The sequence below is a fragment of the Chiloscyllium plagiosum genome, unplaced genomic scaffold (genome assembly GCF_037043375.1).
Source record: "Chiloscyllium plagiosum isolate Xiang-an unplaced genomic scaffold, Cpla_swu_hap1 HiC_scaffold_27, whole genome shotgun sequence".
Classification (NCBI taxonomy): domain Eukaryota; kingdom Metazoa; phylum Chordata; class Chondrichthyes; order Orectolobiformes; family Hemiscylliidae; genus Chiloscyllium; species Chiloscyllium plagiosum.
Window position 1 is genome coordinate 1,034,089 of NW_028270165.1, and position 23,962 is coordinate 1,058,050.

Below are 23,962 nucleotides of genomic sequence, written 5' to 3' on the forward strand. Positions count from 1 at the left end.
ACCCTTGATACTTAAGAATGATTGAGTCTGCTCCACCATTCAATGGGCTGAATGGCCTAATTTCTGCCTCTGAGGTCTTCTGATGTAGCAGTTTCTCAGTGGACCTTTTGTTTCTTGGTCCAGAAAGAATTCCTGCTGACTCAGGGAATTTGGAAAGTTCTGCAGTTTACAGGACCACACCACATTCCCCTCTGCCTCCTCCTGAGATACTGGCAATTCCCAAGATCCTTTGGTATCCCTGAAAACAATCGAGGTGTCTGGAAATCTCTGCTGCTTCTCTGGAACAGAAGAATTATGGGGAGAAAATTCAGAAATCTGATGTGCAAAGAGACTATGGAGTTCTACTCCAGGATTCTCTCAAGGTAAACTTGCAGTTTGAGTCAGTAGTTGGGGAGGCAAATCCAATGAAGGCATTTATTTTGATCAGACTTGAATATAAAAGCAGGGATGTATTTCTGAGGCTCTGTAAGGCTCCGGTCAGGCCACAATTGGAGTACTGTATGTAGATTTGGTCCCCATATCACAGGAAGGATGTACTGGCCCTGGAACATGTTCAGAGGAGGTTCACAAGAATGACCCAGGAATGAAAAATTTAACATATGAAGAACATTAGACGATTCTAGGTTTATACATAATGTAGTTCAGAAGGATGAGAGGGGATCTAATTGAAATCTACAGAATAATGAACGGCGTGGATGTTGGGAAGATGTTTCCATTCGGAGGAGAGACGAGAACCTGAGGGCTCAGCCTTCACGTCAAGGGAAGACCTTTTAGAACAGAGGGAAGAGAAACTTCTTAAACCAGAGTGTGGTGAATCTATGGAATTCACCGCCACAGAAGGCTGCAGAGGCCAAGTTACTGAATATATTTAAGACTGAGATAGATAGGTTCTTGAGTATCAAGGGATTCAAGGGTTACGGGGAGAATGGGGTTGAGAAACGTATCAGCCATGATTGAATGGGGAAGCAGACTCAATGGGCTGAATGGCCTAATTTCTACTCCTATGGTCTTATGATATGCTGATGTGTGGAGGGGTGAGGAGGGGGGAAAAAAAGAGATAAAGAGAGAAAGACAGTTAAAGTGAAGCTCGATAGTGATGAAGGAAATATAAGAATTGTATGATAAATGGCAGAACACATAGGATCACTGGCATACAGAGGGATCTGGGCATATAGATCCGTGGAAGTGGTAATGCAGGTGGGCATGGTGGTCAAGAAGGCACACAGCACGCTTCCTTGAGTGTAAGAGTTACGTTACAGCTGTTTATTCTGGCCACATTCGGAATATTGTGTGCAGTTCTGGTCACGGTGCGACTGGAAGGATGTGGGTGCTCTGGCAGAGGGTACAGACAAGGTTCACCAGGACATTGCCTAGTCTGGAGGGCTCTCGTTATGAGCAGAGGAGGCATAAACCTGGATTGTTTTCTTTGGAAAAACAGAGGCTGAGAGGAGACCTCGACAAAATGCTGAGATACACAGATTGGCTGGACAGGGGTGGCAGGGTAGCTCAGTGGTTCGCACTGACGCCTCACAGTGCCAGAGACCTGCGTTCGATTTTAGTCTCAGGCAACTATCTGTGTGGAGTTGACACATTGTCCCTGCACCCCACCTCCCGTGTCTGTGTGGGCTTCCTCCGGGTGCTCGGGCTTCCTCCTACAATCCAAACTTGTATAGGTTAGGGTGGATTAGCGATGCTAAATTACCCATAGCGTCCAGGGAGAGGCAGGATAAGTTGGATTGTCTGTGTGTAAATTGCCCCAATGTTCAGGGATGTGTAAGTTCGGTGCATTAGTCAGGAGTAAATGTAGATAATGGGGGTAAGAAAACGAGTCTCGATGTGTTAATCTTTCGAGGGCCAGTGTTGACTTGTTGGGCTAAATGGTCTGTTTCCACGCTGGAGGGATTCTATGATAGTCAGAGACGTTTTTTTTCCCTCCAAAGTAGAAAGGTCAACTAAAAGAGGTTCAAGGACTGTTTGGAGGGAAAGTGGTGGGGGTGGGGAATTTACACAGAGGGGTGGTGGGTTTCTGGAATGCACTGCCAGTGGAGGTAATGGAAGCAGGCACCTTAACAACGTTTAAGGTGTATCTTGATAGACGCATGAAGGGGAGGTGAATAGAGGAACAGAAGCCTCACATGGGCAATAAATAGCAGGTCTAAGTAAGAATTAAGAATTAGCACAGGCTTGAGGGGGTCTGTGTGCCTAAAGCAAGTGAGAAGGGCCTGTGACTGTGCTGTATTGTATTGATACAGCTTTCCCCCACTATTTGAAAGTCGAGTGTTCCTTTCATAAGCCGAAATGGCCTAAAGCGAAGAAGCAATTACCATGAATTAATTTATATTATGCCTTTCTTTGTAAAAGCGACAATCCTCTTCGGATTTCTTTCGGTTTGTGAGAACAGGTATTAATGTAGGTCTTTTGTAAAAGTGAAGTAGTGTAAAGTGAATTTTCGAAAAGTGGGGGATACCTTTATGCTGATGGAGGGGAGATGGGGGAGCAATGAAGAGGGGTGGATGTAGGCTCAGGTGCAGAATAAACACTGAGACACCAATTGAGCAGCCCAGACTGGCCCTGTGCTGGAGACTCAATGGAATAGAGACAAATGTATCTATTTCAGGTATACCTGCAGGATGCTCCATCCAGGATAAAAAAAAAATGTCCTTCATCTGCTTCAGCATACAGGGCAGATGAGCAGTTTCTCCCCAATGTGGACCAGGAGGTGATGCGACTGAGTGAAGCCTTTCCTGTGTTGAATGCAGGTGAATGGCCGCTGCCCGGTATATAAATGCTGATGAATATCGGGCAGGCGGGGAAGGGAAACCGTTCCTACACTCCCTGCATTTTCATGATTTCTCCATGGTGCAGGTATCCTCGTATTTCTCCAGGTTCAACAATCAGTTGAAACTCGCTCACACTTACAGCATAGGTGTGGTGTTACTGGTGAACCCTCTGATAATTGGAGAACTCTGTAAAACATGTTCCAGTCACTACTCTGGTGTGTGGGTATGTAAGACTCTGTGAGTTTCCAGTCACACTGACATTTAAAACCTAACAAAGCAGACAGACCTTCTCCCCTTTGTTTTCAAGGCCATCTATATCCAAGTCCTGGTGAATCAAGCGATTGTCAGACTTCGATGTAATGTTTGGTCTGAGATTTCTGCCTCCAAATTCTTCTCTTGTAATATTCCTGTGGAAAGAGATTGCAAAGGTCATCGCTGACAGTCCATAATAGAAAATCAGAACACACATTTCTAGTTTCTGTGGATCATTCTTTCCTCTCTTAATACCCAAGATCTTTGTGCTGATCTATACGTAAATGTATACAGCAGGATAATGTGGTGGATTGCATACTCCACGAAGAGTTCACTCAAGTTGCTGAATGGACATCTATCATGCGGTATTGACGTTCTTACTGAAGATATACAATATTCTGCAGTGCAATATTATGAGCCCAGAAACATTGCAAATCAGGCTTTTAGAGCCATAAACATTCCATTAAATATGTAACATATACCCCAGACTTATCTGTCTTATATTAACGCACGGTTGTCTTACATTTCCAGAAATGGAAATGTGTTGCTGGAAAAGCGCAGCAGGTCAGGCAGCATCTAGGGAACAGGAGAATCGACGTTTCGGGCATTAGCCCTTCTTCAGGGCTAATGCCCGAAACATTTCCAGAAGACTCAGATTTAAGTTTTAAGTGTGACTTTTTGTAAAAGAAGCCGTCGTTTTGGACTCCTTCCATGCCATACTGACTCTATTACTGGAAATACATCCATACTACACCAGGATTCATGGATCAATGACGTGAGGCTTATCTTTACCCTGTTATAATTTTCTGTTGCATAAATGTTTCGACGAATGCCAACGCTTTTCACCAGTCATACAGTCAGAGATATAAAGCACAGAAACAGATCCTTCAATCTAACTTGTCCATGCTGACCGGATATCCAAAATTAGTCTAGTTCCATTTGCCATCACTTGGTCCATATCCCTCTAAACCCTTCCTTTGCATATAACCATCCACATGCCTCCACCACTTCCTCCGCAGCTCATTCCATACTCGCTTCACCCTCTGCAAAAAAAGGTTGACTGCAAGGTCCCTTTTAAATTTTCCCTCTCTCGCCCTAAACCTATGCCCTCTAGTTCCGCACTCCCCCTATCCCAGGGAAAAGACCTTGTCTATTCACCCCATCCACACTCAAGTTTTTATAAACCTCTTTAAAAAACACACACTCAGCCTGCGATGCTCGAGGGAAAACAGCCCCATCTTATTCAGCCTCTCCTTGTGGTTCAAACCCTCCTACCCTGGCAACAGCCTTGTGACTCTTCTCTGAATCCTTTCAAGTTTCACAACATCCTGCCTATAGGAGGGAGACCAGGATTGCACACAATATTTCAGAAGAAGCCGACTGAAACTGACTTTTGCAGAGTCTGCTCCCTGCTTGTATTCATACTGCTTCCCGTTGTTGCAAGTGAACAGTGCTTCCCCCTTTCTCTCTCCCTCCCAGGATAAGGAATGGAAAGGGGGAGACATTGCTTCATTCCCAGATTTTGCCCAGAAGAGCCCCCCTATTGTCTGAATGCGCAAGTTGGACGGTGAGCTTCTGAAGCTACTGCTGCTCCTCTCTTTCTGAATGAAGGTTGAGCTTCACTCCAGACTGCAACTCCCTTTCTCTGTCCAAACATCTGTGAGCACAGCACATTTTTGTTGAAATAAGGCATATTTCCTGAATGTTACAATTAAAGGGGTGTCTTCCCCCCGATATTCCAAGGGATGGTAAGTCAGAGAAGGACCACGCCTTGTGTTGTGTGGCTCGTGTGACAGTTGCAACAGGATGTCCCAACTCCTATGCTCAATTCAAAGTTTGAGAGAAGATTTGTAGCTCGGGTGCTCATTGTTGTGGTTCTGTTCGCCGAGCTGGGAATTTTTGTTGCAGACATTTCATCCCCTGTCTAGGTGATATCCTCAGTGCTTGGGAGCCTCTTGTGAAGCGCTTCTGTGATGTTTCCTCCAGCATTTATAGTGGTTTGACTCTGCCGCTTCCGGTTGTCAGTTCCAACTGTCCGCTGCAGTGGCCGGTATGTTGGGTCCAGGTAAATGTGTTTGTTGATAGAATCTGTGGATGAGTGCCATGCCAGAGAACAGCCAGGGAATTCCTAGAGGCATGGCCTCGAGGCATTTTTCCAGCACCACATTTTTCAACTCTGGATCTGGGACAAGGTGTGTGGTGTGGGGGGAGGGGAGGGGAAATAAAGAAACTGGTGAAATCTACATTGATCCTATGTAGTTGGTGGGTCCCAAGGCAGAAGACAAGATGTTCTTCCTCCAAGCGTCAGGTAGCTAGAGCTTGGAGGGGAAGGCAGCAGAGTACTTGCGTGTCCTTGACGGATTGGGAGGGGGAGTTAAAGCTTTCAGCCACAAGGCGGTGGGGTCGTTTCGTTTTGGCGTCCCAGAGCTGTTCCCTGAAATGTTCTGCAAGTTGGCGTCCAGTCTCCCCAATGTGGCAGAGACCACATCGAGAGCAAGGGACATATAAATAAATCTTATAAACAAATTGTACAAATTTTAGCCTGCCAGGGTTATTTTCTTTAATTAAGTTAAAGAAAATTTTAATTAAATTGGGCGACTACATGAAACGGTTTGTTGGTCAGACTCAAATCATCATCCTCAAATGAGACAATGCCATTAATATCAGTGAACTGCTTTTTTTGTTAGAACCACAAGTTCTTGATTTATTTTCACAACTTATTGGTATTCACATCTGCACATTCAATGTCAAACTCTGACATCAGAAATGACATGACACCATTAATTTTTTTCTTACAGTAATTCAACAAACAAATTAATAACACACAGTGAACACCAAGTCTCATTAATATGAAATTAAATTTGACCAAAAAAAAAGTAAAATCAAGATGAGAGATAACAAATGGGGGAAGGGCAGAAGGCAAGAAATGCAACAGCATAGAAGGTGCTCCTCCAGGGAGTGTATTTTAACAACTACAACTGCTCAATATAAACAAACACTCTGACATGATCCTCCGGTTTTAATGTAAACCATAGCCCCATACAGTAGGTACCATTTAAATAAGTTAATAGATACAAGCCTTGAGCAAATCCAGCGGAGAAAGTGAGGTCTGCAGATGCTGGAGATCAGAGCTGGAAATGTGTTGCTGGAAAAGCGCAGCAGGTCAGGCAGCATCCAGGGAACAGGAGAATGGACGTTTCGGGCATAAGCCCTTCTTCAGGAATTCCTGAAGAAGGGCTAATGCCCGAAACGTCCATTCTCCTGTTCCCTGGATGCTGCCTGATCTGCTGCGCTTTTCCAGCAACACATTTCCAGCTTTGAGCAAATCCAGCCTCCAGCCGGGCCCCCCGCTTCTTGGAGCTCGGACCTTCCTCCAGCTCCGGGGGGTTGTTGAGCTCCTGGGCTCCGGCCGCCGCCGAAGAAGCCGCGGGCGCCGGCTCTCTCTCCTCCACCGCCGACATTTTTAATTTGTTTTCTCGTTCACCCGGTAACTGTCACCTCCCCCTTCCCGGACCCCGGGAATTATACAAAAATAAACAATAAACCCCACCGGGGACTGTCTCCTTTTCTTCACAACTTTTGTTTGAAAAGTTCTGGCTTTAATTTGAAATGTATTTTAAAGGTATTTTCTGAGGTAAACGATGCCTGTCTGCCCCCCTCCCTCCGTCAGAAACCGCTGAGTCGATGACAAAACTGCAGCCTCGCGCCGCCATCTTTGTTTTTCTTCTTCATTCCGTCTCCTCCTTCAGTGACGCGCGTCATCCACGCTCCGCCCAATCAGAGTGCACCTTACTCCACCTGACCATTGCGGCTGGCTTCGCGCGTCGTGTTGGTCCCACCCTCTGCAATATCTCTCTCCGATTAGTCGGTACCGACCACAAGCTTTGGGATTGGTGGAGAATTTCACAATCACGTCAGTGTATCCACCCTTTTCATTCCCGTTCATTCATTCAACTGCAGATGACCCAATTTACTGCAACGGGCTCTGGGGCTATAGCGGTAGTGTCACATATTCAGGGGGAAGATGTGATTTTTAACGTTATCAACCAATTCAACTGTGGCACCTCCACATCCATTCATTCAACTGAAGAGGGCTCAATTTAGTGTAAAGGGCTCTGAGGGTATAATATTTGTATCCCATGTTGAGAAGAAACCTCTCCCCATTCATTCACTAGAAGAGGGCCTATTTGCTGCAGAGGCTTTTTATGGCGCAGTGGTAGTGTCCCTATCTTCGAGCCCTGAAATCCCACTGCTATGAGGATGCGTAGTAACAAATGTTTTAGTCATAAGTCACATGACACCAGGTTATAGTCCAGCAGGTTTGTTTGGAGGGGATCTTACAGAAATATATTAAATTATGAAAGAAATAGAAGTAGGATGTTGCATTGGTAGGTGAGACTAGGATAAGAGCGCATGGCCTCAAGATTAGAGGAAGCAGGTTTAAAACTGAACTGAGCAGAAACTTCTTCACCCAGAGGGTTGTTAATCTATGGAATTCCTTGCCCAGGGAAGTATTTGACATTACTTCAGCAATCACTAGAAGCAGTAGATACGTTTTTGAAAAATAAAAGAATTAAGGGATATGGTGAAAACGCAGGTAAGTGCAGCATAGTCCACAAAAAGATTAGTCATGCTCTTATTGAGTGGTGGATCAGACTCTTGCTCCTAGTTCTTATGCTCTTATGTTGAAATCACAAGCTTTTGGAGTGTAGTCACTTCAGCAGATGAAGTCATGAAAAAACAAGTGCAGGAAAGAGAATTTAGATAAATGAAAGACAGAGCATCTCAACGGTCAATTACTTACTCCCATTCCTATTGCTGATGATCTTACTACACAGCAAGTTGTGTTTTCCAAACATTAATTTTATTTCCATTGTTTAAAATCAAATATTTAAGATGAACAGTTTGTTTTTCCTCACTTGGACACACTGTGACCCATAACACTGTGAATATCATAAACCCGTTCATGAGATATCATAGGAACAACTCATAAACTAGATTTGTCACTGAGATACTAGAAAGGAGAAAAATTCCCAACATGTGCAGGATGCTAACGAAAAGTTAGCAACCTGAAATGGTAACAGGAGCAAGTGAACAGTCCCAATCAGGAACCTCATATTCTGACATCCACTACAGTACCTTGCTTTCCTTTTCAGTTTAATGATCCATAATTGAATCTGACTCCAACACACTCTCTGGCAGACAGTTCCAGAGGTCAAAGTATTTTCAATCATTAACGAAGTAAGATTTGGATCCATCCCAAAGACATTGAACATAGAAAAATACAGCGCAGTACAGGTCCTTTGGCCCTCGATGTTGCGCCGATCCAAGCCCACCTAACCTACACTAGCCCACTATCCTCCATATGCCTATCCAATGCCCGTTTAAATGCCCATAAAGAGGGAGAGTCCACCACTGCTACTGGCAGGGCATTCCATGAAGTCACGACTCGCTGAGTAAAGAGTCTACCCCTAACATCTGTCTTACACCTACCACCCCTTAATTTAAAGCCATGCCCCCTCGTAATAGCTGACTCCATACGTGGAAAAAGGTTCTCATGGTCAACCCTATCTAAACCCCTAATCATCTTGTGCACCTCTATCAAGTCACTCCTAAACCTTCTTTTCTCCAATGAAAACAGCCCCAAGTGCCTCAGCCTTTCCTCATACGAACTTCCTACCATACCAGGCAACATCCTGGTAAACCTCCTTTGTACCCATTCCAGTGCCTCCACATCCTTCCTATAGTATGGTGACCAAAACTGCACACAATACTCCAGATGCGGCCGCACCAGAGTCTTATACATCTGCAACATGACCTCAGGACTCCGGAACTCAATTCCTCTACCAATAAAAGCCAGTACGCCAAATGCCTTCTTCACAGCACTATTTACCTGGATGGCAACTTTCAGAGATCTGTGTACATGGACACCAAGATCCCTCTGCTCATCCACACTACCAAGTATCCAACCATTAGCCCAGTACCCCATCTTCTTGTTACTCTTACCAAAGTGAATGACTTCACACTTATCTACATTGAACTCCATTTGCCACTTTTCTTCCCAGCTCTGCAGCTTATCGATATCCCGCTGTAACCTGACACATCCTTCCTCACTGTCAACAACTCCACCGACTTTCGTATCATCCGCAAACTTGCTCACCCAACCTTGTAGCCCCTCCTCCAGGTCATTTATAAAAATGACAAACAGCAATGGTCCCAAAACAGATCCTTGCGGAACACCGCTAGTAACTGCACTCCAAGATGAACCTGTTCCATCTACTACTACCCTCTGTCTTCTTCCAGCCAACCAATTCCTAATCCAAACCTCCAACTCACCCTCAATGCCATACCTCCATATTTTTTGCAGTAGCCTAGCATGGGGCACCTTATCAAACGACTTACTAAAATCCATATACACCACATCTACCGCTTTAGCCTCGCCCACCTCCTTATTCACCTGCTCAAAGAATTCAATAAGGTTTGTGAGGCACGACCTACCCTTCACAAAACCATGCTGACTATCCTTGATCACATTATTCCTATCCAGATGTTCATAAATCCTATCCCTTACAATTCTCTCTAAGATTTTTGCCCACAACAGAAGTGAGACTCGCCGGCCTATAGTTACTAGGGTTATCCCTACTTCCCTCTTTGAACAAGGGAACCACATTTGCTATCCTCCAGTCTTCTGGCACTATTCCTGTAGACACTGAGGACATAAAAATCAAGGCCAATGGCTCTGCAATCTCCTCCCTTGCTTCCCAGAAAATCCTAGGATAAATGCCATCAAGCCCAGGGGACTTATCTATTTTCACCCGTTCCAGGATTTCCAACACCTCTTCCCTACATACCTCAAAGCCATCCATTCTAATTAATTGTGGCTCAGTATTCACATCGGCAATAATGTCCTGTTCCTGAGTGAATACTGATGAAAAGTATTCATTCAGTGTCTTCCCCAATCTCTTCAGCCTCCACACGCAACTTCCCACTACTATCCTTGACTGGAACTATTCCTACTCTAGTCATTCTTTTATTCCTGACATACCTATAGAAAGCCTTTGGGTTTTCCCTAATCCTACCAACTAAGAACTTTTCATGTCCCCTCCTTGCTGCTTTTAGCTCTCTCTTCAGATCCTTCCTGGCTACCTTATAACTATCAATCGCCCCAATTGAACCTTCACACCTCATCTTTACATAGGCCGCCCTCTTCCCTTTAACAAGGGATTCCAATTCCTTATTAAACCACGGTTCCCTCACACGACCCTTTCCTCTCTGCCTGACAGGTACATACTTATCAAGAACACTCAATAGTTGCTCCTTGAACAAGCTCCACATATCAATTGCGCCCTTCCCTTGAAGCCTACTTTTCCAAGCCACGCATCCTAAGTCGTGCCTCACCATATCATAAATTCTCTGCCCTCAGCTATAACTCTTGCCCTGCAGTGCACACTTATCCCTCTCCATCACTAGAGTAAAAGTCACCGAATTGTGGTCACTGTCCCCAAAGTGCTCACCTATCTCCAATTCTAACACCTGGCCTGGTTCGTTACCCAGAACCAAATCCAGTATGGCCTCACCTCTTGTTGGCCTGTCTGCATATTGTGTCAGGAAACCCTCCTGCACACATTGGACAAACACCGACCCATCTAACGAACTCGAGCTATAGCTTTCCCAGTCAATATCTGGAAAGTTAAAGTCCCCCATAACAACCACCCTATTACTTTCACTCTTCTCCTGAATCAATCCTTTCTTCTACGTCTCTAGGACTATTAGGAGGCCTGTAGAAAACTCCTAACAGGGTGACCTCACCTTTCCTATTCCTAACCTCAGCCCAAACTACCTCAGATGGCGAGTCTTCATCCATCGTCCTTTCCACCGCTGTAATACTATCTTTGACAAGCAATGCCACACCTCCCCCTCTTTTACCCCCACCTCTGACCCTACTAAAACATTTAAACCCTGGAACCTGCATCAGCCAATCCTGTCCCTGTTCTACCCATGTCTCCGTAATAGCCACAACATCGAAATCCCAGGTACCAATCCATGCTGCAAGTTCACCTACCTTATTTCATATACTTCTTGCATTGAAGTATACACACTTCAAGCCACTTTCCTGTTTACAGGCAACCTCCTTTGAGATTGATGCCATGTTCCTAACCTCCCTACACTCCAGGTCCTGCACCCTAAAGCTACAGTCTAGGTTCCCATGCCCCTGTAGAATTAGTTTAAACCCCCCTGAAGAGCACTAGCAAACCTTCCCCCAAGGATACTGGTGCCCTTCAGGTTCAGGTGTAGACCATCCTGTTTATAGAGGTCCCACCTTCCCCAGAAAGAACCCCAGTTATCCAGATACCGGAATCCCTCCCTCCTGCACCATCCCTGTAGCCACGCATTTAACTGTTCTCTCTCCTTATTCCTCGACTCTCTATCACGTGGCACGGGTAACAAACCAGAGACAACAACTCTGTTTGTTCTAACTCTGAGCTTCCAACCTAGCTCCCTGAAAGCCTGCCTAACATCCTCAACCCTCTTCCTACCTATGTCGTTTGTGCCAATGTGGACCACGACTTCAGGCTGCTCCCCCTCCCCCTTAAGGATCCGGAAAACACGATCAGAGACGTCACGTACCCTTGCACCTGGGAGGCAACATACCAAACGTGAGTCTCTCTCGCCCCCACAGAACCACCTATCTGTGCCCCGAACTATTGCTCTGCTCTTCTCCACCCTTCCCTTCTGAGCAACGGGGACAGGCTCTATGCCAGAGGCCTGAACCCCATTGCTTACCCCTGGTAAGTCCCCCCCCCCACAAGTATCCAAAATGGTATACTTGTTCTTGAGGGGAACGGCCGCAGGGGTCCCTGCACTGGCTGCTTCTTCCCAGTCCCCCTCACTGTCACCCATCTGTTTGCAATCTTTGGAGTTACTACTTCCCTAAAGCTCCGATCTATGACCCCCTCTGCCTCCCGAATGATCCTAAGTTCATCCAACTCCAGCTCCAGTTCCCTAACATGGTCTTGGAGGAGCTGGAGATGGGTGCACTTCCTGCAAGAGTAATCAGCAGGGACGACCATGGCATCCCTCACCTCAAACATGTTGCAAGAGGAACATTGCACTGCCTTCACTGCCATCCCTCTAAAAGTAACCTTTTAAAAACAAACTAGGTCCAAGAATAGAACAAGCAAAATGCAGCACTTACCTACTTACCACAACGGGTCTTATTATTAGGTTAGGCACCTCTGTAGTGCCTCGGGTTCCTCTCCTGCGCGCTTTTATAGGGAAAGAAACCTACCCAGGTAAGCTTACGCTACACCAACTTCCAGATCCGCTTCGCGCTTTTTAAAAAAAACTTTCAAATTTAAACCGTTAAACAAACGTCACCGAGCCTTCAAGCAGCCCCTGCCAAACAGCCCTTACCTGCTCCGCTGACACTTCTATAAGAGGTGTTGGCTGGACCCAGACACTTCGGCGGGCAGTGTTCATTACTCATGTGTATTCTCTCCCCCACCCGCCTTAAACTAATCACCTGGGTTGTGAGTCGATTGTGCTGGCATTCTGGTGGCCCCAGGCAGTGTCTGTATCTGCTCTGCTGTTTCTCTCCATATTGTGATCCAGCGGCCATCTTGTGTGTCAAGTTGGCCAACTGATGGCTCAGTAGCCATCTTGTGTATTTGTGTGCCTAGTAACACCCTGCCCTTCCCCACCTCTCCGCCACGCCCACTCTCTCTTCACCACTCAATCTCTCTATCAACCCCACTCATTCTCTCTCTCTACCCCCACCCTCTGACTGCCATTTTCTCTCTCTCTCTGTTCCCCCATCCTTTTGGTCTCTATTCTCCCCAGCCTCCACCACACCCATCCTTTCTCAAGCCTCAAACCATCTTTGACCGCTGTATCAAGCCCTTCAAAGAACAGAGAGAGAGAGAGATAATGGATAGTAATGACTCTACCTGGGAGTTGGGAGGGGTGAGAAATGGCTGATCTTCAAAATTGAGAATACCTAAAATGATTTTTGCAAGGTTTGTAGCTCAGGTTGAGGTTTAGGGTGTAGGTTTGCTCGCTGGGCTGTCGGTTTGATATCCAGACGTTTCATCACCTGGCTAGGTAACATCATCAGTGGCGACCTCCAAGTGAAGCAAAGCTGTGTCTCCTGCTTTCTATTTATATCTTTCTCCTGGATGGGGTTCCTGGGGTATGTGGTGATGTCATTTCCTGTTCATTTTCTGAGGGGTTGATAGATGGCATGTAGATCTATGTGTTTGTTTATGGTGTTGTGCTTGGAGTGCCAGGCCTCGTAGCCCTACACATGGATGAAAAAAAACATCATTTCGACTGGGACAACACATCATCCTGGGGCAGGCTAAGCAAAGACTTGCCAGATAATTCCTAGAGGCCTGGCACTCCAACCTCAACGCCATAAACAAACACATAGACTGAGATACCATCTATCAGCCTCTCAGAAAACGAACAGGAAATGACATCACCACAAACCCCAGGAACCCCATCCAGGAGAAAGATATAAATAGAAAGCAGGAGACAACAGCGTCGCTTCACTTGGTGTCGCCACTGAAGATGTTACCTAGCCAGGTGATGAAACGTCTGGATATCAAACCTACACCCTAAACCTAAAATGATATCTTCAGAAACATCGTTAAAGCCAGAAAGCGTGTTCAAGTTTTTTAAAAGAGCTGCTGAAATCTGTCTGATTCTTTCACTGAAATAAACGCAGTCAGGCCACCGCTCAGGACAGGCTGGAAGGGGTGAATGGGCGAAAATGAGCACTGCAGATGCAGGAGATTAGAGTCAAGATTAGAGTGGTGCTGGAAAAGCACAGCCGGTCAAGCAGCATTCGAGGCTTTTGCCTGAAACATCGATTTTCCTGCTCCTTGGATGCTGCCTGACCTGCTGTGATTTCCAACACCACTCTGATCTTGACTGTAAGGGGTGAATGGCCTAGTCCTAGTCTTGTGAAGTTGGTTCCAACTATCTAGAAATAGCGTCACAGAGCACAGAAACATACCCTTCGGTCTATGCCGACCAGATATCCTAAATTAATCTAGTGACCCATTTGCCAGCATTTGGCCCCTTATCCCTCTGAATCTGTCCTATTCATATCCCCATCCAGATGCATTTTAAATATTATCATTGTACTGGCCTCCACCACTTCCTCTGGCTGACCCCCACCAGCGTTCTGTGCAAAAAGGTTGCCCCTCAGAAATCTTTCCCCTCTCACCCTAAACCCATGCCCTCCAGTTCTGGACTCGCGCAACGTGGGGAAAAGACATACAAAAGTTGAGCAGCCAGACAGAATGCAAAAACAATACAATGTCGAATCACAGGGAAAAACAAATTGTAGCTCGACCCCTTTTTTGTCGTATTGGCATTTGGACTCTTAAAATCTGACAGGAACACCAGCATCCCGAGTGAGCAGACTGCGCATGTTTCCCGGTGTCAGTAACGCAATGCACATGCCCACCGGTGTCAGCTAAACACTGGGGATGCTCATCGCTTTCCGCAAAAAATGGCGTGCGACCTTCCTTTGATGGTCCAATAGGGAACCGTGGAGGACCAAAACAAAACTGGTCCTCCTGCCAATCAGAGCCACCCCATTGTCTGAATGCGGAAGTTGGACCGTGAATTTCTGAAGCTGCTCCTCCTGCTCCTCTTTCTGAATCAACATTGAGCTTCACCCAGACTGCAAATTCTTTCCTCTGTCTAAGATCTGTGAGTACAGCACTCTCTTTTCTTGCCCCCTTTGCCATTTCTATTTCTTTCCGGAGTTCAATTGTTGACTTACAGCAACTGAAAGGAAAGGGAGTGAACCCAGGGAGGGGACGGACTATGGAAAAGTGATCGAGGTCTGTGTCTCAATTGGCAAAATAGACAGACAGGAGGCTGGAAGGGCACAGCAAATCAGGCAGCATCACGAGGTGTAGAAGTCGATATTTCGGGTGTAACCCTTCTTCAGGACTGGGGATGCGTGCCGGGACCGGGGGCTAAAGTAGGGATAGGTGAAGAATTGGTCAGATTAATCATTGGGTGGAAGAAATCAGGTTGGTGGCAGGAAGGAGTGGTAGTGAGGGGCATGGGGCTGAGAAGGGAGTCGGGTGATGGAAAGGGAGGTTATTTGAAATTGGAGAACTCGATGTTGGGTCCTGCAGGCTGTAGTCTGCCCGGGCGGAAGATGGGATGTTGTTCCCTAATTTGCGGTTTGGTTCGTTGTGGCAATAGAGGAAGCCTATGATGTTCTTGTCAGAAAGGGAGTGGGAAGGGGAATTAAAATCGATGGTGACTGGGAGGTCTGGTCAGCCTCTGCGGACCCAGCTGTGATGCTCGCCAATCCGTTCCCCAAGTTTATGCTCAGTCTCCCCGAAGTCGAGAAGACCACAATTTACAAACACGTGGCAAATGCAGTATCTCAATGTGAAGTTATAGTCTTTGCTATGAAACAAAAAAGCAGGAAGGAGATGTATTGTTTAAATGGTGATACTGTGGGATGTGGAGAAAGTGAGAACTGCAGATGTTGGAGATTAGAGTCAAAGTGTGGTGCTGAAAAAGGTGGTAAGTCAGGCAGCATCTGAGGACCAGGAGAGTCGACATTTCGGTCCCGAGCACTTCATCAGGAATGATGTGTGGATGGACAAAGGGTCTGATTCGGTTCTATATAACTCTAATCATCTTCAGTGAGAGCAGAAGTGTGATTGTGAAGGCTGGAGTTTCAGAGCAGCTTTCAAAGATGCTTTGCCCTTAATGTGGACGGACAAAGGGTCTGTTTCTGTGCTGTATGACTCTAATGATCTTCGGTGAGAGCAGAAGTGTTTCTGAGGACTTTTCAAAGATGTTTTGCCCTTAATGGGAATAGAAGGTACAATGAAATCTTGCATTTGTGAGACAGCAACTGAGTGAGTGAGTAAATCCAAGGTTTTGGTGCAAAGTGGGAATTCATTGCACTGTGAGGATGAAACTCTACTTATTGAGTCATTTCTGCTGGTGAATGAAACCAGGCTCAAGATTAGGAGGAGTAAATTTAGGACAGAGATGAGGAGGAACTGCTTTTCCTGGAGTGTAGTGTATCTATGGAATTCTCTGCCCCAGGAAGCAGTAGAGGCAGCTTCATTAAGTATATTCAAGACACAATTGGATGGGTTTTTGCAATGGTAGGGGAATTAAGGGTAGTTGGGACAATGCAGTGAGGAGGATCTCAGATGGTGAATAGATTAGCCATGATCTTAATTGGATTTTTGAACAAGAGGAAGGCATGAAAATGGTTTCAAGACCAGATTAGAACAGTTACAGAGCCAGAGAGCACAAACAGACCCTTCAATCCAACTAGACCATGCTGACTGTGTTCACAAACTAAACTAGTCCCACCTGCCCCATTCTCCCCGTAACCTTTGATCCCCTTGATACTCAAGAACCTATCTGTCTCAGTTTTAAATATCCTCAGTGACCTGGCCTGCACAGCCTTCTGTGGAAATAGATTCCACAGATTCACCGCTCTCTGGCTGAAGAGGTTTCTCCGTTCTAAAAGGTCTTCCCTTTACTCTAAGGCTGTGCCCTCTGGCCCGAGTCTGTCCTACCAATGGAAACATCTTCGCAATGTCCACTCTGTCCGGGCTTTGAAGATTATGCATATTTCAATTAGACCCCCCCTCCCCCCGAGTGTGGGCCTGTTAATCAGCATGAACCAGACCCTTCAGGATGAGGTACAGCAGGGATTAGAGTCAGCAAAGTGAGAATGGAGGGAATGTGTGTGTGGGATGGAGATTTTCAGCTTCGAGGGAATGAGAGAGAAAAGTGAGTTCGCTATAAATTAGAATTGATCGGATGGGCCAAAGAGTGGTAAATGGAATTTAATTTGGAGAAATGTGAGTTGTTGCATTTTGGTCAAGCAATCCAGGACTGACACAGTTAAGGGGAATGTTGCAGAACAAAGAGTCCTTGGAGTGCAGGTTCCATAGTTCTCAGGTAGACAGGATAGCCTTTGTTGGTCAGAGCATTGAGTAGATGAGTTGGGAGGTCATGTTGTGGCTGTCCAGGATGTTGGTTAAGCCACTTTTGGAATACTGCAGTTAGTTCTGGTCTCCCTGCTGTAGGAAAGATGTTATGAAACTTTCAAAGGGGTCAGAAAAGAATAGGCCAGGGGCATTTTCCATGGAGCATCAGAGGCTGAGGGGTAAACTTATAGACCTTTGTAAGGGCCATGGATAGAGGGGAAACCCTAAGGTCTTTTCCCCAGGGTATGGCAGTCCAAAGGCATATGTTTGAGGTGAGAGTGGAATGATTTAAGAGATTGGAGGGGCAACCACTTCAGAGGGTGGTGCATGTATGGAACGAACTGCTAGAGGAAGTGGTAGAGGCTGGCACAATTACAACATTTAAAAGGCATGTGGATGTATGTCTGTTCTCAGCTCTGCTGGATGTCTGTTGAAGCTCTGAACCCTCCCTTCTTCAGCTTCTGGGTTAAACAAACATTCAGTCAATCAAGCCTCAATCCACAATCTCCCAGCCAGTCAACAATCCAGGCACAGTGTCGTCACAGCAGGGAATCAGCTGCCCTGAGTGCAGGAAGGCCTTTACTCAGGCCTCTGCCCTGCTGAGGCACCGGTGGGTCCACACGGGGGAGAGGCCCTTCAGCTGCCCCGAGTGCAGAAAGACATTCCGTGAATCCTCCAACCTGTTGAGGCACCAACGGGTCCACACAGGGGAAGAGGCCCTTCAGCTGCCCAGAGTGCGGATAGGCCTTTACCCAGGCTTCCTTCTTGCTGATCCACCAGTGGGTCCACACGGGGGAAGAGGCCATTCCCCTACACAGTGTGGGGGTAGGCCTTTTTCCAGGCCTCTGCCCTGCTGAGGCACCGGTGAGTCCACGCAGGGGAGAGGCCTTCAACTGCTCCTCCCACCTGCAGAGCCACCAGCGGGATCATCTGGCATTGCAGGGGGATTGAAAGAATGACGGCCGAGTGCCTTTATTAACTGAACTATCAACCCAGTTCCAGTGGCTCCCGAGTTCGATTCCCACCGCGACAGATGGTGAAATTCGAATTTGGTCAGAAATCTGGAGTTCAGAATCTAATGGTGAAACCATTGTCGGTGGGGTGGGGGTGGAAGAAAACCCCCATCTGATTCACTCAGTTCTTTTTTAGGGAAGACTTGAGCAGTTATTAGAGCAGTCGTCCCAGCTACATCCTTTACCCGGTCTGGCCTACACATGACTCCAGCCCCACAACAGTCTGGTGGACTCTACGCTGCTCATCCAACTTGATTGGAATACAGGTTGAAATTGCTGAGTGAGGCAATACTTCCTCCAGGTTAAGGCTGTACCGAGGATGCAGTTACAAAGGGACGACTCAGTGGTGACCAATAATGAAGAAAGTGAGGGGTTGCACTTTGACCTTGAGCGATTTTTTAAAAAATTGCTACTTTTTCTACGCCTTTCTGCTGGGAGATTCTGAAGCTGTAACAAAGTTGGGTCACAATAAAGATTACCTGAACTTCACACTGAGCTCAGACTCTCACTGAGAGCTTTAAACTGCAACAGGTTTTTGTTTTAAAACTGTTCATTTTACATGTGAAAGTGAGAACTGCTGATGCTGGAGATCAGAGTCAAGATTAGAGTGGTGCTGGCAAAGCACAGCAGGTCAGGCAGCATGCGAGGACCAGGGAAATTGACATTTCGGGCAAAAGCCCTTCCTCAGGTTTTTGCCAGAAACGTTGATGTTCCTGCTCCTCAGATGCTGCCTGACCTGCTGTGCTCATTTCTGACAGTCTCCTGTACTCTGTTTCCAATGTTGTGTATCGGTTGCAGCAGTGAATGAGTAGCCAGCATTGTTAGAAATTGTAAAATTTTCAGCAGTGCAATGTCATCAGCATTGTAGTTTCCTGGCAGCACTGAGAAGTGTGTGCTTGGTTCACTAGACATGATGTGGAGGTGCCGGTGTTGGACTGGGGTGGATAAAGTTAAAACTCAACACCAGGTTATCGTCCAACTGGCTTATTTGGAAGCACGAGCTTCTTCATTGGGTGTTTGTGGAACAGGATCATAAGACACAACCACCTGATGAAAGAGCAGTGCTCCAAATGCTAGTGCTTACAAATGAGCCTGTTAGAGTATCACCTGGTATTGTGTGAAATTTAACTTCGCACACCCCAGTCCAACAGCGGCATCTCCAAATCAGGTACATAGTTCTTTGAAAGTTGCATCATTGGGAGACAGGGTAGTGAAAGAGGCCAGTCAGGAGCCCTGGAGGACCGGAAGGTGACTGGTCCTCCTGCCAATCAGAGCCTTCCTATTGTCTGAATGCAGACGTTGGAACATGAGCTTCGGAAGCTGCTGCTGCTCTCTCTGAATGAAGATTGAGTTTGCTCCAGACTGTAACCTCCTTATTCTGTCAACCATCTGAGTGTATGGTACTCTCTTCACAACTCCTTTTCCATGTTTTTCATTCGGGGCTTCAATTTACGACTTGCAGCAACCGAAAGGAAAGGGAATGAATTCACGGAGTGGACAGAATCAGGAAAAGTTTGTTTATAAACAGAGTGTTTCACGTGTGGAGTGAATGTAAAGAGGAAGTGGTGGATGCACATTCAGATGCAATGTTTAAAAGACATTTGGATAAGTATATGAAGAGGCACGGTGTGGAGGGATATGGGCCAAACACTGGCAAGTGGCACCAGTTTAGTTTGAGAACGTAGGCAGCATGGAATAGTTGGACTGAAGGGTCCGTTTCTGTGCTGTCTAACGTAACTGTTCTGTCGTGGTCTTAAAACCATTTTCTTGCCTTCCACCTTCAACGTGGATACTGTACCTGCATCCAACACATAAACCATTCAAAATAAAAAAAAACCTCCTGCGCACAAAGAAATCCACACTTTATTGGTCAAAAATCAGATGAACTCAGCCTTGAATATATTCAATGACCCCCTAACTGCAGGAAGACATCCCCACTTCCAATCTCAGTTCAGCTTGTTAATATACCACTTGCCTTGCTGCACCTGTCTGACAACTGGCATTGACTGATGTAGAAGGATGCTGCAAATCAAAGCACTGATCACACGGTGGTCTGGTGTCAGCTCAGATTTCAGGCCCTGATTTCTGTCCTGTGTTGATCCTCCTGTTCCCACAGACTAAGATGTCGGTCTGTTCTCAGCTCTGCTGGGTTTCTGTTAAAGCTTTGACCCCGCCTTTTATAACTTCTGGAACGATAAAATATTCAATCAAGACCCAACCCACAATCTCCCAGCCTGTCAACCATCCTGATACAAGGTGCAGTCATAGCAGGGAATCAAACAAGAAAAAATGAAACAAAAATCATAAATAGGCGCACGTGCTTAATGTTTGTTCATGAGGAAGTAAACCAGGAATAGGGGTCTCCCAGGAATCTTACAGTGCCCTACTTGAGGAATTCTGTCACCCTTACATCTATTAGTACCCAGCTATGAATTACAACAACATTTACACCAACAGGAATAAAGCATCTGTTATCAAATAGACAGAGATATACAGCACGGACATGGACTTTTTCTCTATCTCATGCACACATGATAGATCATCCATGGTGGGAGTTGTCTTTGTAGCATGATGTTTGCAAATACATTCTACTTTGCTCAAAGACTGCACAATCTGCAGGCAGTCAATACATGTAATATATTGTAAATTCCACTTTGAAAATAGATAATGGGCCCACTACCTTTTGGATGTGAGCATAAGTGGTATAGTAAGTAAGTTTGCTGATGACACCAAAATTGGAGGTGTAGTGGACAACGAAGGAGGTTACCTCAGATTACAATGGGATCTTGATCAGATGGGCCAATGGGCTGAGAAGTGGCAAGTGGAATCTAAGTTAGGTAAATGTGAGGTGCTGCATTTTGGGAAAGCAAATCTTAGAAGGACTTGTACACTTAATGGTAAGGTCCGAGGGAGTGTTGCTGAACAAAAAGACCTTGGAGTACAGGTTCACAGCTCCATGAAAGTGGAGTCGCAAGTCAATAGGATAGTGCAGATGGCATTTGGTATGCTTTCCTTTATTGGTCAGAGTATTGAGTACAGGAGTTGGGAGGTCATGTTACAGCTGTCTAGTTGGAGTATTGCATGCAATTCTGGTTTCCTTCCTATCAGAAAACCCTATGCAATGTTTGTTTTTGTTTAGTGGGCGGCACGGAGGCACAGTGGTTAGCACTGCTGCCTCACAGCTCCAGAGACCTGGGTTCAATTCCCGCCTCAGGCGACTGACTGTGTGGAGTTTGCACGTTCTCCCCGTGTCTGCGTGGGTTTCCTCCGGGTGCTCTGGTTTCCTCCCACAGTCCAAAGATGTGCAGGTCAGGTGAAGTGGCCATGCAAAATTGCCCATAGTGTTAGGTAAAGGGTAAATGTAGGGGGTATGGGTCGGTTGCGCTTCGGCGGGGCGGTGTGCACTTGTTGGACCGAAGGGTCTGTTTCCACATTGTAAGTAATCTAATTGATGATTGCTGCAACCTATTCTAAAATATGAAAGACTTAACAATCCAGGTTTGTTCAATATATCAGTTCAGTGGCAGGGCACTGTAATGTTTTCCTATCAATTCTGTGCCATATGATCTTATTGTCCACAATCACCTGATGAAGAAGCAGTGCTTCGAAGCTCATGTTTCCAAATAAACTGTCGGACTTAGCCTGGTGTTGTGAGATTTTTAACTTTGTCCAGGTTCAGATAGTGCCCAGGGATGTGCAGGTTAGGTGCATTAGTCAGGGGTAAATGTTGAGCAATAGGGGAATTGTGTGAGTGGGTTACCTTTCGGAGGATCGGTGTGTAGTCTTTGGGCCAGTTGGCCTGCTCCCACACTGTGGGGAGTCTCTGAAGGGGAAGGGATTTTTGTAAACTGTGCAAGGCAATGCAGGCTTAGTGTGGGGGCCTGCTGTTGGCCTTGCCACGCCCTTTGCTCCTCTCCCCTGTTGTGGAGTTGTCTAAAAAACAGCTACTCTTTCTCTGCCCTTTTTGCTGGGGGAGGGGTGGGGGATCTGAAGCTGTAACCATGTTGGGACACAAAAAAAAAGGTAACCAGAACGTACTGCTGGGCTCAGGCTCTCATCGAAAGCTCCAAGCAGTTTTTGTTTTAAAGCTGCTCATTTCTTGCAGCCTTCTGCACTAAGTTTCCAATGTTGTGTATTAGATGGAGCAGTGAATGAGTAGCTGGTTTCGTTAGATACTATAAATTTTTCAGGAGTGCATCGTTTCATCGGCAGTTTACTGGCAGCACTGGGAAGTATGGGCTGTGTTCACTAGAAACGAGGTGGAGGTGCTGCTGTTGGACTAGGTTGGACACGGTTTAAAAATCACAACACCAGGTTATAGTCCAACAGGTTTATTTGGAAGCACCAGCTTTCGGAGTGCTGCTCCTTCATCGGGTAACTGTGGAGCAGGATCATAAGACACAGAGTTAAGAGCAAAAGATCAGTGTCATGCAACTGATGATATATTGACAAACGTAGATTGCTGTTAAATCTTTCATCTTTTAGAATGGGTTGCAGGTTTTAGTTTATTAATGTGTACATCGCAGTACTACTATTAAGTCATATTCTCAAGATCACTTAAGGTCTTTTTAAAAAACAGGTGACATCTCAGTCCAGACAATGCATGAAAGGTGTGAGAGTATCCCAATCTTAAATTAGACTGGTTCTATTTCCAAACTAGGAATTTATAAAATATTACATGGATTGACTACCTGCATATTGTGCGTTTTGTGCAAAATTGAATATATCTGCAAATATAATTCTGCAAATGCACCACATTGTTATATGTATGTGTGCAGCATGAGAGTGTGTGTAAGAGAGCATGTGCGCACATGCTTGGTAAAGTGAGTGTGATGGAGGAGAAGCCTGTGAAAGGGTGTGTGTGTTGGGGGGGCGTGTATGTGTGTATGTCTGAGAGAGAACATGTGTATAGATAAAAGGTGAGGGGTTGCATTTTGCCAAAATAAGGAAGGGCCGGGCTTGTACAGAGGGATATGGTGGGGGGCGGGGGGGGGGGGGGGGGGGGGGGGGGGGGGGGGTTCAGATATATACTTCTTTGAAAATTGCATCACTGGTTGGAAGGAAGCTTCAGAAGGCATTCAGCACACTTACCTTAATTGTTCACACCATTGAATAAAGGAGCTGGGACATAATGTTGAAGTTGTACAGGATGTTCCTGAAGCCACTTGTAGAGTACTGAGAACGCTTCTGGTGGCCCTGTAATAGGAAGAATTCTATTAGAAAGGGTTCAGTAAAGATTTACCAGGATGTTGCCAGGACTGGAGGGTTTGAGTTGTAAGGAGAGGCTGAGACACTCTTCACTGGAGCACAGGAGGTTGAGGGGTGACCTCATTTGAGATTTATAAAATCATGAGGGTTATAGGGAAGATGAACATCAAACACAGCGAGCAGCGTGCATGGTTATGTCGAGTGACAGGGGAAGAAATTGTGGCATTTGGACACTTTAAATCCATCAGGAACAGCATCTCCATAGAGCACACTGCGCATGTCAGGTGAGGTGCCAGAAGACTGGAGGTTGGCTAACGTGGTGCCACTGTTTAAGAAGGGTGGAAAGGACAAGCCAGGGAACTATAGACCAGTGAGCCTGACAATCGGTGGCGGGCACGTTGTTGGAGGGAGTCCTGAGGAACAGGTGGTACATGTGTTTGAAAAGGCAAGGACTGATTAGGGATAGTCAACATGGCTTTTTGTGTGGGAAATCATGTCTCAAATTTTGAGTTTTTTGAGGAAGTAAAGAGGATTGAGGAGGGCAGAGCGGTAGATGTGATCCATATAGACTTCAGTAAGGCGTTCGACAAGGTTCCCCATGGGAGACTGATTAGCAAGATTAGATCTCATGGAATACAGGGAGAACTAGCCATTTGGATACAGAACTGGCTGAAAGGTAGAAGACAGAGGGTGGTGATGGAGGGTTGTTTTTCAG

At 46.0% G+C, this 23,962-nt stretch overlaps 1 long non-coding RNA gene across 2 annotated transcripts in view; it reads right to left on the minus strand.

Annotated features, from left to right (window-relative positions):
* Positions 1–387: 387 nt before the first annotated feature.
* Positions 388–23,962, minus strand: part of LOC148142801 (uncharacterized) — a 270,385-nt gene continuing 246,810 nt past the window's right edge. For both annotated transcript variants that reach the window (XR_015751033.1, XR_015751032.1), the window contains exons 2-3: positions 23,131–23,235; positions 388–3,187 (exon numbers count right to left, since the gene is read on the minus strand). This is a non-coding gene — a long non-coding RNA (uncharacterized LOC148142801). The remainder of the gene's footprint in view (positions 3,188–23,130; positions 23,236–23,962) is intronic.